The sequence below is a fragment of the Diabrotica virgifera genome, chromosome 7 (assembly GCF_917563875.1).
Source record: "Diabrotica virgifera virgifera chromosome 7, PGI_DIABVI_V3a".
Taxonomy (NCBI): Eukaryota; Metazoa; Arthropoda; class Insecta; order Coleoptera; family Chrysomelidae; genus Diabrotica; species Diabrotica virgifera.
Genome location: NC_065449.1, coordinates 38,715,672 through 38,732,934, shown reverse-complemented (window position 1 = coordinate 38,732,934; position 17,263 = coordinate 38,715,672). Strand labels below are relative to the sequence as shown.

General features: G+C 33.2%; 1 protein-coding gene and 1 long non-coding RNA gene across 2 annotated transcripts in view; one reads left to right on the top strand and one right to left on the bottom strand.

Annotated features, from left to right (window-relative positions):
• LOC114329316 (glycogen-binding subunit 76A) overlaps nt 1-17,263 on the bottom strand; it is a 294,793-nt gene that overhangs the window by 240,969 nt on the left and 36,561 nt on the right. The window lies entirely within an intron of this gene.
• LOC126888476 (uncharacterized) lies at nt 1,306-8,258 on the top strand. Its single transcript, XR_007699573.1, has 2 exons — nt 1,306-1,732; nt 7,780-8,258. It is a non-coding gene; the product is annotated as an uncharacterized LOC126888476 (long non-coding RNA).

Below are 17,263 nucleotides of genomic sequence, written 5' to 3'. Positions count from 1 at the left end.
GTTTTGTGAAAATGGTTTTAATTTATCCACTAGTAAATCTAATGTGTGTATTTTTTCACAACATAATATTCCTAACACAAATACTATTTTATTAAATGGCCAAACTTTAAATTTCTGCAAGTCAATAAAGTATCTAGGCATGTTTCTAGATCAAAAGCTAACTTGGAAATTACACATCGAGTATATGCTTGACAAAAGCAATAAAGGTCTAAACTTTTTAAAATCCATTTCTAAAACTTGGTGGGGAGCTGATGTAGAAACAGCTTTACTATTTTACAAATCTTACATCAGATCTATTCTGGACTATGGATGTATACTTTATGGATCAGCAAGTAAACAAATTTTAAATAAAATTGATGTATTTCAACGTACTGTTCTACGTATCTGTATGGGAGCAATGAAGTCTACTCCAATAGCACCATTGCATGTTGAAGCTTTAGAACCTCCCTTGAATTTTAGAAGAGATTATCTGAGTGAAAAATTTGTTGTGAAAATTGCATGTATCAATAATTCATTATATTCTAGCATAAGCTCACTAAACACAGATGATCTAACAAACAGTTACTGGACTCATAAAAATACACCAACCCTGTGTACAGCCTTTAGAACCATGTGCAACAATAAGTATATCAACAATATCAACAACCTTGATACTAACGACTATTTCGCATTTTTTTATGAACCTGATATACATATACCTACATATTATAATAGTTCATTATTAGATTCATGCATCTTGAATTCCTGTATAGACAAATGGCCCAAAGCAACTGTAATCTATACAGATGCATCCAAAACATCGGAAGGGACCGGATGTGCTTTCTACATTCCATTTAAGTCAACAGAAAAAATGTTCAAATTACCTTCTAATTGCTCAATTTTTAGTGCAGAAGCAATTGCAATTCTTGAATCCTTGATATATTTCGATAGTTTAAACAATAATTCAGTGTTAATAATATCCGATTCATTGTCAGTTTTATTATCTCTCAAAAATTCAAAATTACCCAATTATAATTCTAATCCTTTCATTTACCAAATTAAGAACATGCTTGTCAAGCTTAAAAATAAAAATAAAACTACTAATTTTATTTGGGTAAAAGCTCACGTTGGTATAAAATATAATGAGCATGTTGATTCTTTAGCTAAAGCTGCAATAACCTCTTCAGCTGAAATTGTACCAGAGGAGAGAATTTGTATTCCTGACTCTTTTTGTATCTCTAAAAGAAATCAAATAGATCGTTGGAAAACTTACTGGCAAACTTTTTGTAACCATTCAACAACACAATATATTACGGTTGAAAATTTAGTAGTAACGTTTGTTGAGTTTTGGTTGTTTATAACCGATTATTTTGTCCTTGGAGGATGTATAATTTGTATGTTTGGATGTATATGCTTTTTGTGTGAGTCAGTGAGAGAAGATTTTTGTTGTAGAGTTTTTTGTTTTGAACGCCTTGTTAGCAAATCAACAACGTTCATTCTTTTTCAATAAACATTTTTGAGAAAGCACTTGAAGCCTGGTCGGCGATTTGGATTCCCAGTTTTTTTAATTGAAATGGTACTTTTTCAATCCTTTGGTGGGATGTACTGGGAATTCTCTTATTGAGGTATCCGTTGGTGTGCTGGAAATTTGGGGCACGTAAAGATTTGTCTTGGAAAATCCTCTAGAGATTAATTCGATGTTTATTGATGGCCAGGCTGAGAGTCGTGTAATAGACCCTTTTGTATGTTAAAGGTAAGCTGAAGTCATTTTTGTTCAGTTTATTGGTTCTCAGTTTTAAGAAGTTAGTTCAGTTATTTTTATTTTCTTTTTCTTTTGCTAGGGTGTTCCGGTATTCAGTAATTGTATTTATCGATCCTGAGGCTTTAAAGAAGTAATAGAAGTACATTTATTTACCAGATTTACATTTATTCAGTATATTGGAAATAATAAATTTGGCAGATTTATTTAGAAGTTCGATATTTGACGTGACATTTTGACAAAATTTAAGGAAGATTGCAGTGTGTTTATCCAGGCAAATGATTTTTTTTATTGAAGGAAATAAGGACGGTAATAGATTTTATTTTATTTTATGGGAGAAAACAAGAAAGAACAAGGTACAATTTAGATTGGGTTAAGGGGTCTAAAAAGGGGACTAAAATACAATGATTTTTATATTTATGTGAAGGAAACAGCTGGTTCTGGTTTATTTTTTTTTAATTAATTACTTACTTTTGTTCTTATAAACTATTGAAATCAAAATTAATATTTGTATGTAAAAAGGGACTTAAAATTTTGTTGACATTATATTCTCTATAGTTATCTAGTGTTTTATTTGAACTGTCATGTCTCATGCTCATCTAAATCAAACCAACTAATAATATAAAAATAATTCCGACTGAGAAATAGCTGTGGTACATTTTTGGCGGCCAACTTAAGGGGCTTTTCAACCACCCGAGATTTTTATTTTTTTTTAGATAGTTCAAGTAAGACATAGGTTACGTAGAGTTACAGGAGTTGAAAATTAATAATCAAAAGTTAAATGTACTTTTATTTAAAGTGAGGTAGAGGTTTTCTTGTCTTATTTTTTTTTGTGTATTTTAATTTCTCTAAAAGAAAATGTCGTTTAAACTTGATGTTGACCGTTTGGTCAAAGACGAACTTGAAGTTGAGTTGCAAATGAGAGGTATTATTTTGACTAATTGTAAGGTAGAAGAGTTAAAGAGTACTTTGCGTAGTTGCCTTGTTTTAGAAAAATTTGGCAAAATCCCTAACTTTGATTTACCTCCTGATATTCCTGCTGAGTTGACAAGTTGTGAAAATAAATTAAAAGAGATTCTGAATATTATTAATGCTTTTACAGGTACTGCAAACCAAATAAGAAGGATTGAGACTAAGTTTGCACATCTTTCAGGTAGATTGAACCGTATTCACAGTACAGACACTGATGAAATGTCAAAGCGTTCTGCATTGTTAAAGAAATTGATGGATTTGATAGGTGAATATACTACTAAGTCTAATGTTTTGAAAACTAGTAATGTTGTTTCTGTAGAGATGCCTACTGATCCTAATTTTTATCATCATATTGATTTATCAGGTCTTAATTTAAATGACCCTAATGGTAATTCTACCCCTACTCGAAATATTTCTGCACCGAATGTGAGTAACCAAACAAATCAAACTTCGAATTCAACAGTTAATCCCATTGTTTTCTTGCCATCTAATAGTGACTTTCCTTCAGAACCTGTATATAAGTGGGGAATTAAGTATTCTGGTAAACCACAAAATTTTTCTGTTTTTCTTGAAGAAGTTGAGGAGTATTGTAGGTCACGTAATGTAAATAAAATTCAGTTATTTTCTTGTGCTAGAGATTTATTTACTGGTAACGCTTTAGGTTTTTATAAATTGTATAGGAACTATGCTAGCAACTGGGATAGTTTAGTGAGCTTAATGAAGGAAGAATTTACCCTTTCTGCAGATGAGATCTGGCAGGATATTCTTCATACTACTCAGGAATCTAACGAATCTATTGGTATGTTTGTTGCCAAGATGACCAGTAAGTTCGAACAAATGCCAACACCAGTTCCGGACAGTTTAAAAATGCAGGTGTTACTTAAAAACATTTTACCTTTTTATCAGGAAAGATTAACTTTAGTCGAAGTAAAGAGTCCTTTTGATTTAATTGACTTGTGTCGAAAAATTGAGCAAACTCGAATTAATATTGAGTCGTTTAAGCCTTCTTCTAGTAGTAGAGCTAATTCTTCTCGTCATCACGTTGTACAAGAAGTAGAGGCGTTTGTACCTAAATGCTGGCGCTGTAATGAGTATGATCACGTGGTTAAGGACTGTAAGAGGCCAAAACGTGTGTTTAGATGCTTTGGTTGTAACAAGGAAGGTTTTACTAAAAGTAATTGTCCTCAATGTAATTCACAGAATCGGAGCAATAATTCTATCTCGAATCGGAACGGACAGTTAACGGTCAATAAGGAAGAAGGTAGTGATAATTTTTATTCATTTAAGTTAGTTTTAGATTATATTTTAGCACAGAGTAATGACAGTGAATGTCCTTATGTAGAAGTTGATATCTTAGGTAAGACAGTATTCGGTTTATTGGATTGTGGAGCCAATAAAGTTTTTGTAAATATGCCTACATGGGAGATTTTACGTAGTTTAGGTGTACATTTAAAAACTGTTCCAGATGGGTCTTGCAGAGTTGCGGATGGTAGTCAGAGTCCTTTATTAGGTGTAGCTTCGGTGCCTATAAAACTTCGTGATGTTGTTAAGGTAATTGATGTTTTCGTTTGGCCACAGTGTAGACACTCTTTAGTACTAGGTGTAGATTTCTGGGTGCGAATGGGTATTGTACCAGATTTACGAAAAGGAGAGTGGTTTTTCTCTTCGGAAGTTATGAGTGTTCCAGTGGTTAATTCGATACAATCGGAATCTGAACTTCTACCAGAGCAACGTAAACAGCTTAACGAACTCGTTGATTCTTATTTTTCTAGTATCGACCCAGACAAATTAACTTGTACTAATGTAGTTCAACACAAAATTGTAGTTAGTCAACAAGAACCAATCAAGCAGAGGTTTTATCCGGTATCACCAATTAAGCAGGATATGATCAACAAGGAGCTGGACAAAATGCTGAAGCTTGGTGTTGTCGAACAGTCACACAGCGGATGGTCTTCACCAGTGTTGCTGGTACCTAAAAAGAATGGGGAATGGCGTTTTTGCGTTGATTTTAGGAAAGTAAATCGTGTTACTGAGCGTGATGCTTATCCTTTACCCTATATAAATAGCATTTTAAGTAAGTTAGGTGGAGCTAGATATTTGTCAACAATGGACATTAAGAGTGCCTATTGGCAGGTGGGTCTTACTGAAGAGAGCAAGCAGTACACGGCGTTTACTGTGCCAGGGCGTGGACTTTTCCAGTATTGTCGTATGCCTTTCGGATTGCACAACGCTCCAGCTACGTTTCAAAGATTAGTAGATAATCTATTAGGTCCTGAACTCTCTGAGTATGTTTTTGTGTACTTAGATGATATATGTCTGGCTACGTCAACTTACGATAAACATGTCGAAGTCTTGACAGAAATCTTTGCCAGATTGAAAAAAGCCAATTTGACCCTTAATAAAGAAAAATGTTCTTTCTGTGTGTCAGAACTTAAATACTTGGGTTATGTTGTTAACTCTAGTGGTCTGTCTGTAGATCCGGCAAAAGTAGAGGCCATTGTGAATCTTCCACGACCCACCAATGTCACTGAAGTCAGAAGAGTCCTTGGAGTTATAGGATGGTATCGTAAGTTTGTAAATAGTTATTCAGATCTTATTTCACCTTTGTGTAGATTATTACAAAAGAACAAGAAGTTCGTTTGGGACAAAGCTTGTGAGGAAGCTTTTCAGAGTATTAAAGACGCTCTTGTCTCAGCACCTATTTTGTCTAGTCCTAATTTTGACAAACCTTTTTACGTACAAACTGATGCGTCAGCGTATGGTCTTGGAGCTGTCCTTACTCAAAAGTATGATGAAACTGAACATGTAATTTGTTATTTGTCTAGAACTCTAAATAGAGCCGAGAGAAACTATAGCAGTGTTGAGCGTGAATGCCTCTGTGTTTTGTGGGCGTGTGAAACTTTACGAGCTTATCTAGATGGTTATAAGTTCTACGTAATCACTGATTGCTACTCGTTGTTATGGTTGGACAATTTGAAGGACCCTCAAGGACGACTTGGTAGATGGGCCTTACGTCTGCAACAGTTTGACTATGAAGTACTGCATCGCAAAGGTAAGGATCACATAGTTCCTGACACCCTTTCGCGAGCTTTAGAATTACCTGTTGATAGTGTACATATGATAAATTCTGTAGAAATAAGTAATGTTCAAGCAATAAACCCCGAATGTGACGAATATGATTTTTCTTCTACCAGTGATAAATGGTATAAGAAAATGTGTGATAATGTAAATAAAAATCCTTTAAAATTTGTCAGATGGAGACTAGCAAATAATAAGTTGTATAAATATATTGATCAAGATTTTCCGAGTTTAAGAGATGATTGTGAATATTGGAAACTTGTAGTTCCAAAAGATTTTCGAGATAAGATACTTCAGAGGTGTCATGATTCTTGTGTTTCAGGTCATTTAGGTATCTACAAAACATTTCATCGTGTATCTCGCCTTTTCTATTGGCCTTTTATGAAAATGGACATTACGAAATATATAAGGAAATGTGAGGTTTGTTTAAGGACAAAGCCTGAACAGAAAAGTCCTGCAGGACATATGGGACAGGCTGTCGAACCCACAAAACCTTGGGAGATCATCAGTATGGACTTATTTGGACCATTGCCCAGAAGTTCAGCTGGTAATACTTGGATTTTGGTAGTTACTGATAAGTTCAGTAAATTTCCTCTTTTATTCCCTCTGAGAAAGGCAACTGCCACTTCTATAAGTAAAATTTTAAAAGAAAATGTATTTCTTTTGTTTGGTGTTCCCAGAGTCTTAAAATGTGATAATGGAAGTCAGTTCAAAGGTAATATTTTAAGATCTTTTTGTCAAGAGTTTGGAATCAGATTTCTTTTTACTCCAAATTTTACCCCTCATCCAAACCCTACTGAACGAATTAATCGTATCATGAAAACCATGTTGATGGCTTATGTTAAAGATAATCATAGGTTGTGGGATGTTAATTTACCTGAACTAGGTTGTGCTATTAGAACTGCCAAACATGAGGTGACAGGTCAAACACCATACTTCATTAATTTTGGTTGTGAGATGATGACTCATGGAAGTGAATATCATCTAAAAATAGGGAATGAAGAAAATAAACAACGTGTGTATGATCGTTCTAAAAATATGAATAGGTTGAGAGACTGGGTTAAGAAGCGGATTGATAAAGCTTCAGATAACACCAGAGAAAGATATAATTTAAGAAGAAGGGATGTTCATTTTAAGGAAAATGATTTAGTTTGGAAAAAGAACTATGTTCTTTCTGATAAAGCTAATTATTTTACATCTAAGTTTGCTGATAGATTTGTTGGACCTTTTAGAGTAAAGCGTAAGGTTGGTTATTGTACATATGAATTAATAAATGATAATGGTAAGTCTATTGGTCACTGGCATGTGAAAGACTTGAAACCTCACCCACAGAACTCTGATAGCCACGTTGAATCGGATTCTGATGTAGATAGTGTAACATAGTATGTATTTTTAACAAGTTTCTTTGGGATTCAATTCAAAGAAACTTAATTTTCTTTCCGGAAGGAAAGGTGGAGTTATTACGGTTGAAAATTTAGTAGTAACGTTTGTTGAGTTTTGGTTGTTTATAACCGATTATTTTGTCCTTGGAGGATGTATAATTTGTATGTTTGGATGTATATGCTTTTTGTGTGAGTCAGTGAGAGAAGATTTTTGTTGTAGAGTTTTTTGTTTTGAACGCCTTGTTAGCAAATCAACAACGTTCATTCTTTTTCAATAAACATTTTTGAGAAAGCACTTGAAGCCTGGTCGGCGATTTGGATTCCCAGTTTTTTTAATTGAAATGGTACTTTTTCAATCCTTTGGTGGGATGTACTGGGAATTCTCTTATTGAGGTATCCGTTGGTGTGCTGGAAATTTGGGGCACGTAAAGATTTGTCTTGGAAAATCCTCTAGAGATTAATTCGATGTTTATTGATGGCCAGGCTGAGAGTCGTGTAATAGACCCTTTTGTATGTTAAAGGTAAGCTGAAGTCATTTTTGTTCAGTTTATTGGTTCTCAGTTTTAAGAAGTTAGTTCAGTTATTTTTATTTTCTTTTTCTTTTGCTAGGGTGTTCCGGTATTCAGTAATTGTATTTATCGATCCTGAGGCTTTAAAGAAGTAATAGAAGTACATTTATTTACCAGATTTACATTTATTCAGTATATTGGAAATAATAAATTTGGCAGATTTATTTAGAAGTTCGATATTTGACGTGACATTTTGACAAAATTTAAGGAAGATTGCAGTGTGTTTATCCAGGCAAATGATTTTTTTTATTGAAGGAAATAAGGACGGTAATAGATTTTATTTTATTTTATGGGAGAAAACAAGAAAGAACAAGGTACAATTTAGATTGGGTTAAGGGGTCTAAAAAGGGGACTAAAATACAATGATTTTTATATTTATGTGAAGGAAACAGCTGGTTCTGGTTTATTTTTTTTTAATTAATTACTTACTTTTGTTCTTATAAACTATTGAAATCAAAATTAATATTTGTATGTAAAAAGGGACTTAAAATTTTGTTGACATTATATTCTCTATAGTTATCTAGTGTTTTATTTGAACTGTCATGTCTCATGCTCATCTAAATCAAACCAACTAATAATATAAAAATAATTCCGACTGAGAAATAGCTGTGGTAAATATATTTATATACAACCACAAATTCCAAATTCGAGATGGTTTAAGAAATTTAGTAACATCCGTAAATATATAACAACCTTAATAAGATTGAGATTTGGTCATGCTTGTTATCCTACTCATCTTGCTAAAATCAAAATTTACAATTCAGACTTATGTGAAGCATGTCAAGAACAAGGAGATCTTAATCATATCTTTTTTAACTGTTCCAAATATATTCAGCATACAGGAACTCTTTTAAGCAGCTTGCAAACGCTGCAAATATTTCCTCCGTACCAAATAAATAACCTATTGGCTACTAATGACAAAAGAGTATATGATTGTCTAATCAAATTTATACATAGTACAAATGTATGTCTGTAATCAATTTTAGCCAATCTCGTTAACCTTTTTTTTACCCAATTGTTTATTTTCCCTCCTTTTCCCTATTTATAGTAATGTTTTTTAGTAATTTTTAAGAGGTTTTTTTTTTCTTTTGACTATTTTGATCTGTTTGCAATAGTAGGTATAGATAGACACTTTTTTATAAAGTTTTATTGTTGAATACCCAGTAAAAATAAGCAACGGCAAATCTAGGGGATTTTTGTTATTGTATGATGTAGTTGAAAACAATGTTATATAAGTGTCAGATGTCAACGAGAAGTAAAAAATGTGTCAAAAAGAAAAATAAATGTTGATTTTGATGTTTAAGTTATTTGTAGAATTATTGAGTTTTCTTTTAAAATAAAACTGACTAGAAGTACTTCGGTGTTTAATTAACATCCACGCAATTCTGCAAAACATCAGGTTATGGCCCAGATCACTTGTTTTCGTGAGTATTTCGCCAGTAAAAAAAGTCAGTGTTGAAGAGCCTGTGTCGGTAGTTTGCCGCGGCCAACGAAAATAAAAAAGAAAAGCTGAAAAAAAGGTGAAAAAGAAGCTCGAGTATATATACATAAAAAAAGAAAAACATAAATCCGAAAAATGGAAAATTCATCGGCTGCGTTGAAACTTAGTGGTGGTGACAACTGGGTAGCCTGGAAATTTCAAACAAGGGTAGTGCTAAAAAGCCGTGGTTATTATGACATAGTAATAGGAAAGTCTGTGAGACCGAGCACTACTGGAGATGACCAAAAGAAATGGGATGCTGGTGATTCAAAAGCACAAGAATTTATAGTAACCAGAATAGAGCAAGGCCCTATGACACACATTTTATCCTGTGAGACCTCGAAAGATATGTGGACAAAGTTGAAGTCTGTCTACGACAAAGAGTCAGAGGTGAGCATTCATTTAATGCAACAAAAGTTTTTTCTCTTGGAGTTTTCATCAGGTAAAAATGTTGCCTCATTCATATCACAGCTTGAAGAGATAAAAAATAAGCTAAAGCAAGCTGGTGAAGAGCTGTCCGATAAAATGATCATGACAAAAATACTTATGGCATTGCCAGAGGAATATAAGCATTTTCGGTCCGCATGGGAATCCGTACCATCTGATAAACAAACCCTAGATGAACTTACATCAAGACTACTTATCGAAGAAGAAAGAAGTAAGTCAGCACAGGGCAGCACAGCATTGGCGATGAAAAGTGATACAAGCAGAGAATTTAAAGGGCAAAAGAAAACCAGGTTAAAGTGCCATTTTTGTGGCAGAGGTGGCCATATTGCGAAAAATTGCTTTTTCAAGAAGAAAGAGAGAGATAATAATAGCCAGAAAGACATAAAAGTATGCAGTCAATGTAAAAGACGAGGACACAACTTACAAGAGTGTTGGTTTAATAAAAATAAAAATGAAAAACAACAGACAAGCAGAGAAGAAAATAAAATTGACAGTAATGCATTCATGGTATATACTGGGAGTAAGAAAAATAAAAATGAATGGTGCTTGGACACAGGAGCTAGCGAACATATGTGCTGGAATCAAGATCTGTTTGAAGAATTGATAGAGATAAGCTATAAAAAACAAGTAAAAGTCGGAAATGGAGAAAAATTACCAGTTAAAGGTATTGGAAAAATAACTCTATGGGCATTTAATGGTAAGAAATTTATAAAGTCAACCCTGTCAGATGTATTATTTGTGCCAGATTTAAAATTTAATTTATTCTCAGCTGGATGTGCCTTAGATAAAGGTTATAAGATGTTTTCAAACAATGAAAAATGTGAATTTTATAATGACAAAGGAGAAATAAGAGCATTGGCAACACGGGATAACAAATTATACAAAATGTTATTCTCACAAGAACAAAACACTGAAACCTTTGCAAATATTTTAATTTCGGAACGCACCCCTAACGAAAACGTGTCTGACGGTCAAGTTCAAGAAAACAGCTGTTTAGTAGATGTATTTTTATCAGAGTGTAATTCTGCAAAAACAACAGAAAGTTTGAGAGTTTGGCACTGCAGACTAGCACATCAAAATACTACATATGTGAGAAACTTTTTAAGGCAAAATAACATTGATTTTATAGACGAAAAATTCGTGTGTGAACAGTGTTTAACAGGTAAACAACACAGAATACCATTCAAGTTAAGTGAATCAAGAGCAAGTGAGCCATTACAATTAGTGCATACAGACGTATGTGGCCCTATGGAAGAAGAGTCTTTAGGGGGAAATAGGTATTTCCTGTTGTTAAAGGATGACTATACAAATTATAGGTACGCGTATTTCATGAAAAATAAATCAGAAGTTAAGAAACACCTTAAAAATTTTATATCATTAGCCGAGAGAGAGACAGGCTACAAGATGAAAACTTTACGATCAGATAACGGTTTAGAGTTTATGAACCAAGAAATAAAGGAGATGCTTGACTATCAAGGCATAAAACATCAGAGATCAGTAGTGTATACGCCTCAGCAGAACGGTAGGGCTGAGAGGGAAAATAGAACCCTAGTTGAATCAGCCCGAACTATGATACAAGGGCAAAAGTTGAATAAAAACTTGTGGGCAGAGGCCATACATACAGCAGTGTATGTTTTAAACCGAACAGGCCCTAGTAGCATAAAAAATGTGACACCTTATGAATTATGGTACAAAAAGAAAGTCAATAATATTTCTACACTCAAGAGTTTTGGTTCTAGAGTATCAGTGCATGTCCCAAAAGAGAAGAGATTAAAATGGGATGCAAAAAATATGTTTGGTTTCTTTATTGGCTACAGTGAGGATGTAAAAGGTTACAAAATATTTGTCCCAGACAAAAATAAAGTTGAAATTCATCGAGATGTCATATTTTTGCCCGAGAAAACCATAGAAATAAAAAATGGGGAGACAGACATGAATAAAAACATACAGATGATATGTGAGGAGATAAAGTCAGAAGAAGATGACAGTGAAGCAGAAGAACCTCAAAATAATAGAGAAGAAAGCAGTGAGAGTGACCTCGAAACTGATAGCAGTATTGAAGATGTGAATGAAATAGAGCAGGAGCATGGATATGACCTGAGAAGACATATAAAAAGACCCTCAAGATATGATGATTATGTTCTGGATGATGACGAAATGAGTTTGTTGACTTTTAGTGATGATGAAGAACCCCAGACGTATGATGATGCAGTGGCCAGTAGTGAGTGTAAAAATTGGAAGAAAGCTATGCAATCAGAAATAAATGCGTTGCTAGAAAATGAAACATGGGAGTTTGTGCAAAGTAGTGATGGTCAAAAAGTCATTGAGTGCAAGTGGGTGTTCAAGAAAAAGAAAAATGAAAATGGTAAAGTAGTGAAATATAAAGCTCGTTTGGTAGCTAGAGGTTTTCAACAAATTGGTATGTGTTTTAATGATATTTATAGTCCAGTAGCAAAATTACCATCAATAAGGATTTTCTTAGCCATGTGTAATACTTTTGATATGAAAATTCATCAAGTAGATGTTTGTAGTGCATTTCTAAATGGGGATATTAAAGAAAATGTTTTTATTTCACTCCCAAAGGGATTTAAAGAAAAAGAGGGCACTATTTGCAAATTAAGAAAATCCTTATATGGTTTGAAAAGTTCACCTAAAAATTGGAATGACAAATTTCATAATTTGATGCAAAATTTGAGTTTTTCAAGATCTGAATATGAATATTGTCTTTATATTAAAGTAAATGAAAAAGGTAGGATATACATTTTGCTGTATGTTGATGATTTGCTGTTGGCAGGTACAAATGATCAAGAAATTGAGAAAATAAAATACATTTTAAACAAAAACTTCAAAATGAACGACTTAGGTCAAATAAAACATTTTTTGGGTATGTGCATAACTCAAAATTTGTCTGAAGGCAAAATAAAAATTAATCAAACTGTTTACTTAAAAAATGTTTTGAAGAAATTTGACATGTCAAGCTGCAAGCCATCAACAACACCAATGGATAATAATTTTCACCACGATTTTCTCAAACGAGAAAAATCTGAGAGCATAGAGATAGAAAAGAAATGTAGAGTTGCTATAGGATGTTTGATGTATGCAATGTTATGCTCAAGACCAGATTTGTGTATAGCTATAGGTATATTAAGCAGGTATCAAACATGTGCAAGTAACGATTTGTGGGTAGCAATAAAAAGAGTATTGAGATATATTCAAAGCACAGTTACTATGAGTTTGATATACTATAAACATAAATATAAACAGGAAAATTTGATAGTAGGGTACTCAGATTCAGATTGGGCAGGTGACCGTACTGATAGAAAATCTACATCAGGATATGTATTCAAAGTTTTTAATTGCACGGTGTCATGGGCATCACGGAAACAGTCTACAGTCAGTTTGTCATCTACTGAAGCTGAATATGTTGCACTAAGTGTATGTGTGAGTGAAGCATGTTGGCTAAGATACTTAATGTATGATTTAAAAATAAAACCTGATTATGTAGCGGTTCTAATTCATGCAGACAATCAAAGCGCTATAAGGGTTAGTAGAAATCCGGAATTTCATAAAAGACTAAAACATGTTGATATTAGATTTCATTTTGTACGAGATAAAATTAAGGAAAATATTGTTGTATTAAAATATCTTAATACAAGTGACCAACAGGCTGACATATGTACAAAACCATTAGGTTTAACTCTGTTTAAAAAATTTAGAGAGTTGCTAGGTTTAGAATAAAAAAATTAATTTAGATCTAGGAGATTTACCGTTGAGGGGGGGTGTTGAATACCCAGTAAAAATAAGCAACGGCAAATCTAGGGGATTTTTGTTATTGTATGATGTAGTTGAAAACAATGTTATATAAGTGTCAGATGTCAACGAGAAGTAAAAAATGTGTCAAAAAGAAAAATAAATGTTGATTTTGATGTTTAAGTTATTTGTAGAATTATTGAGTTTTCTTTTAAAATAAAACTGACTAGAAGTACTTCGGTGTTTAATTAACATCCACGCAATTCTGAAAAACATCAAGTATCAAGTAAATTAGAATAATATGTTTTTCTTTTTAATAATTTGTATTAGGTTTAATAGTTTTTTTGTATTAGTATTAATTATTATCAAGTTGTATCTGGCTAAATAGCTAAGTGCTAAAGTCACAAATAAAAAAAAAAAAAAGTTCATAGGCAACCCAAATTACATGGCAGAAAGTATTGGGTCAGGATTTAGAATCAGAATCAAGCAAAGCAATCAAGTTTTTCTGGCTTCCAACGGTCAACATCTAAACTAAACCAAAGTATTAAAAAACTGTAATAATAATCTAATCTATATTATTATAAATTGTTTGAGTTTGTGGTTCCATAAAGCAGCGGCGGCTCGTGGGTCAATCTTCAGGGGGGTCATTTTGGTTTGAAAACTTCAAACTGTTGATTTTTTAAAGTATTTAAAAGATCTTTTAGCATTTATATTTTAGATAAAAAATACAGACTTAGATAAAACTCAATACTATTTACCCTAGTTTTCCGAAAATTAAATTTGTCTTTTTTTAGAGTAAATCTTTTAAAAAATATAGGAAAAATGGTATGAACAGGTTATTGACTGATATATAGATAGGAATATTTATAGTATAATAAATTGTAAATTTATTAAAACGAAACTTACTTTAAATATTTTTATATTTTAAGTCAATTCTTCTATCCTTTAGTTCTGCAAAATAGTCTATGACCTTCTCATTGAAATTTGGAATGCTCTTGACAAGCGTTTTCTCGATGCTCAGCATAGACAAGGCACTAAGTCTAGGTTGTCCCATCGTATTACGCAGGAATGTTTTTACTCTTTTTAAAGTAGAAAAACATCTCTCACTTTCCACGGTTGTCATAGGGAGTGTGCACAAAATATTTAATAACTTCACTGCTTCAGAAAATGTTTCAGACAAATTCATGTTAATAAAAAGCTGAAGTATGGCTACTGCACCAGCACTATTGCGAAAATCCTCACGACAATATAAGACTTCAAGTTCCGATTTTAGTTTGGAAATATTCACTGTGGGATAATTAGCCGTCACCATTTTTAAAATATTTTGCGGAAAGTTGGTAGTGTATGCTTCAAATTTCTCTATGTAGAATAACTGTGAAATCATGAGATGATCATTGAAACTAAACCTGTGATTTATTTCAGATATAATAATATCACAAATTTCAAGTGCAGTTCGTCGCTTTGGATCCTCTGCAGTAGTTTTTCTTTTTTTTGCTGTTGATGTGCTTGGTACTTCTGATTCCAAAATAGTATTTCTAATTATTTGGATATTGTTGTTAAAAGACAGGATACAATTTTTGACAGATATAACATCAATGTCTCGCATTTGCAATTGTTTAAACAATATATCAACATGGGGCATTATTTTATGGAAAAAATTTAACCAAAATAAAAAATGCTCATCTTCCAAATGTCTTTTTAAACCAGTTGCTTGATTTATATTGTTACCATCTTGCTCCTCATCAATAATTTCCTCTAAGCAAGATTTTAAATCATCTTTATAAGTGTATACAATTTCAACACATTTTGTATTGAAAGCCCATCGAGTAGGCGCAGCTTTAGGTAGCCTTACTTTAACCACTCTATCCAGAACCATCGTACGTTTTGGAGATCGGCCGAAAAAGGACGAAAATCCGTGTAAATTTGCAAAAAATATTTTTATCGGTTTGTGTTGACTCGCCGCTTTTTGGAGGATAAGATTAAATTGATGGGCATAGCAGTGAATGAAGTGTGCATTTGGGTATATTTCTTTAATTTTTGTTTGTACTCCTCCCAGTTTACCGCTCATGACTGATGCACCATCGTAACTTTGGGCAATCAATTTTTCAGGTGCTTCATTAATTTTTAATAATTGAAGTTCTTCCAATATTACATTAGTTAAATGTTGTGCTGTAGTACCTAGGGGGTTAACAAATTTCCAAAATCTTTCATGTACAATACCAGTTAATACATATCGCAATATGATAATCATCTGCGTTTTATTGGAGCTGTCTGTGGTCTCATCTACTTGAATGGCCACAAAATTTGTCTGGCCAATCTCCTTCATGATATGAGTATGCACAATGGCTAACATTGATTCTAAAATATCGTTCTGAATTGTTTTCGATGTTCCTTTAAATACTGTACTTTTTTCAATGTGTTCTTTAAACATTAAATCCAGTTCAGAAACAAAATCGATAAGGCCCAGAAAAATTCCACGATTATTGGAGCTGTCACTTTCGTCATGACCGCGCAATGCAATTTCGAAAACTCCACAAAATTTTACACAGTCGATTAGTTTGTTTAAAATATACCTATTTTTAGATACCAATTCATTAAAGTCATGCACAGATTTACGATATACACTATCAAGTTGCTGTCTTATGTTAACACGTCCTAAACTTGCGTAACTCATTGATGAATTTATATGAGTAGTTGAAGAGGCATGTTTTGTAATTTTCACTTTTAAATGCTTAATGTCAGTTACTCCATTTTTCGCCCATACAGCGTCATTCGAAAACAGTAAACACGGATAGCAAAAAAATGCATTTCTCACACTGCAGCCACAAATCCAATCACACAAATTGTACATTGATTCTTTAAAATATCTTTGAATGTCCTTACCCCTATCCTTTGTTGTTTGTTTTAAATTCATGTTTGGTTTTGGTCGACCACTTTCTTTTTTCTCAAGCCGCCGTTCATAATTTAGTGTTCCAGCAGATTTTAAGGCAATTATTTCGTCAACAACACTCATCTTGTTTTTGTTACAATCACAAAAAAATCCAACAAAACAAAATAAATTACGCAAATACGCCGCGATCGATATAGACCTGCCGTGAAGTGCGGTCAGCAGACGGTAACTAACTAAACGTGAGGCCGTCGACTCTACTAGAGGTATACGACGGAAAGGTCACTCCCACTCTCGCCCACGAAATTGCTATCTGCCGTCTCTTTTCTATTTTACATGCATTTGTCCATAAGCCATAAGAACTGTATATAGACAATTTAAAATACGGCCCAGCCACGGGCTTGTGTATAGCGCGAGGCGCGACGTTATTATATCTATTATATTTGTTTTGCCAATGCAGACTGCTGAGAGAGAATTTTATATTTCAGAGTGAAGTTTTAGATAAAAGATATTTTTAATAAAATTGGTATTTTTATGAGATTATTTTAGGGGGGTCATTGACCAATTGACCCTAAGGAGGAGCCGCGCTTGCCATAAAGTTTCATAAGTCATAAGTTTAGCCTGTTTATTGTTATGGCGTTTATAATTCCCGATAAAGTATTAGACGCGTTAATTTGTACCTTTTGCCATAAATACTTATCGGTAAAACCCATAACAGTTTATCCAAATAGAGATGTAGAGTGTGGACGATGTGTATTGACTCATGGACAAGAAAAACGACGATTAATAGGTGTTGAATCGCTTTATGGAAAAATTGCTAAAACATGTGTATTTAAATGTATTAACCGATTTGATGGTTGTCGAGAATTGTTAACGTATTCTCAAGTTCTTGATCATGAAAAGGTATGACCTTGTGTATTCTAACATTTTTTTCTTATAAAAAACAGGGTAATGGGGTAA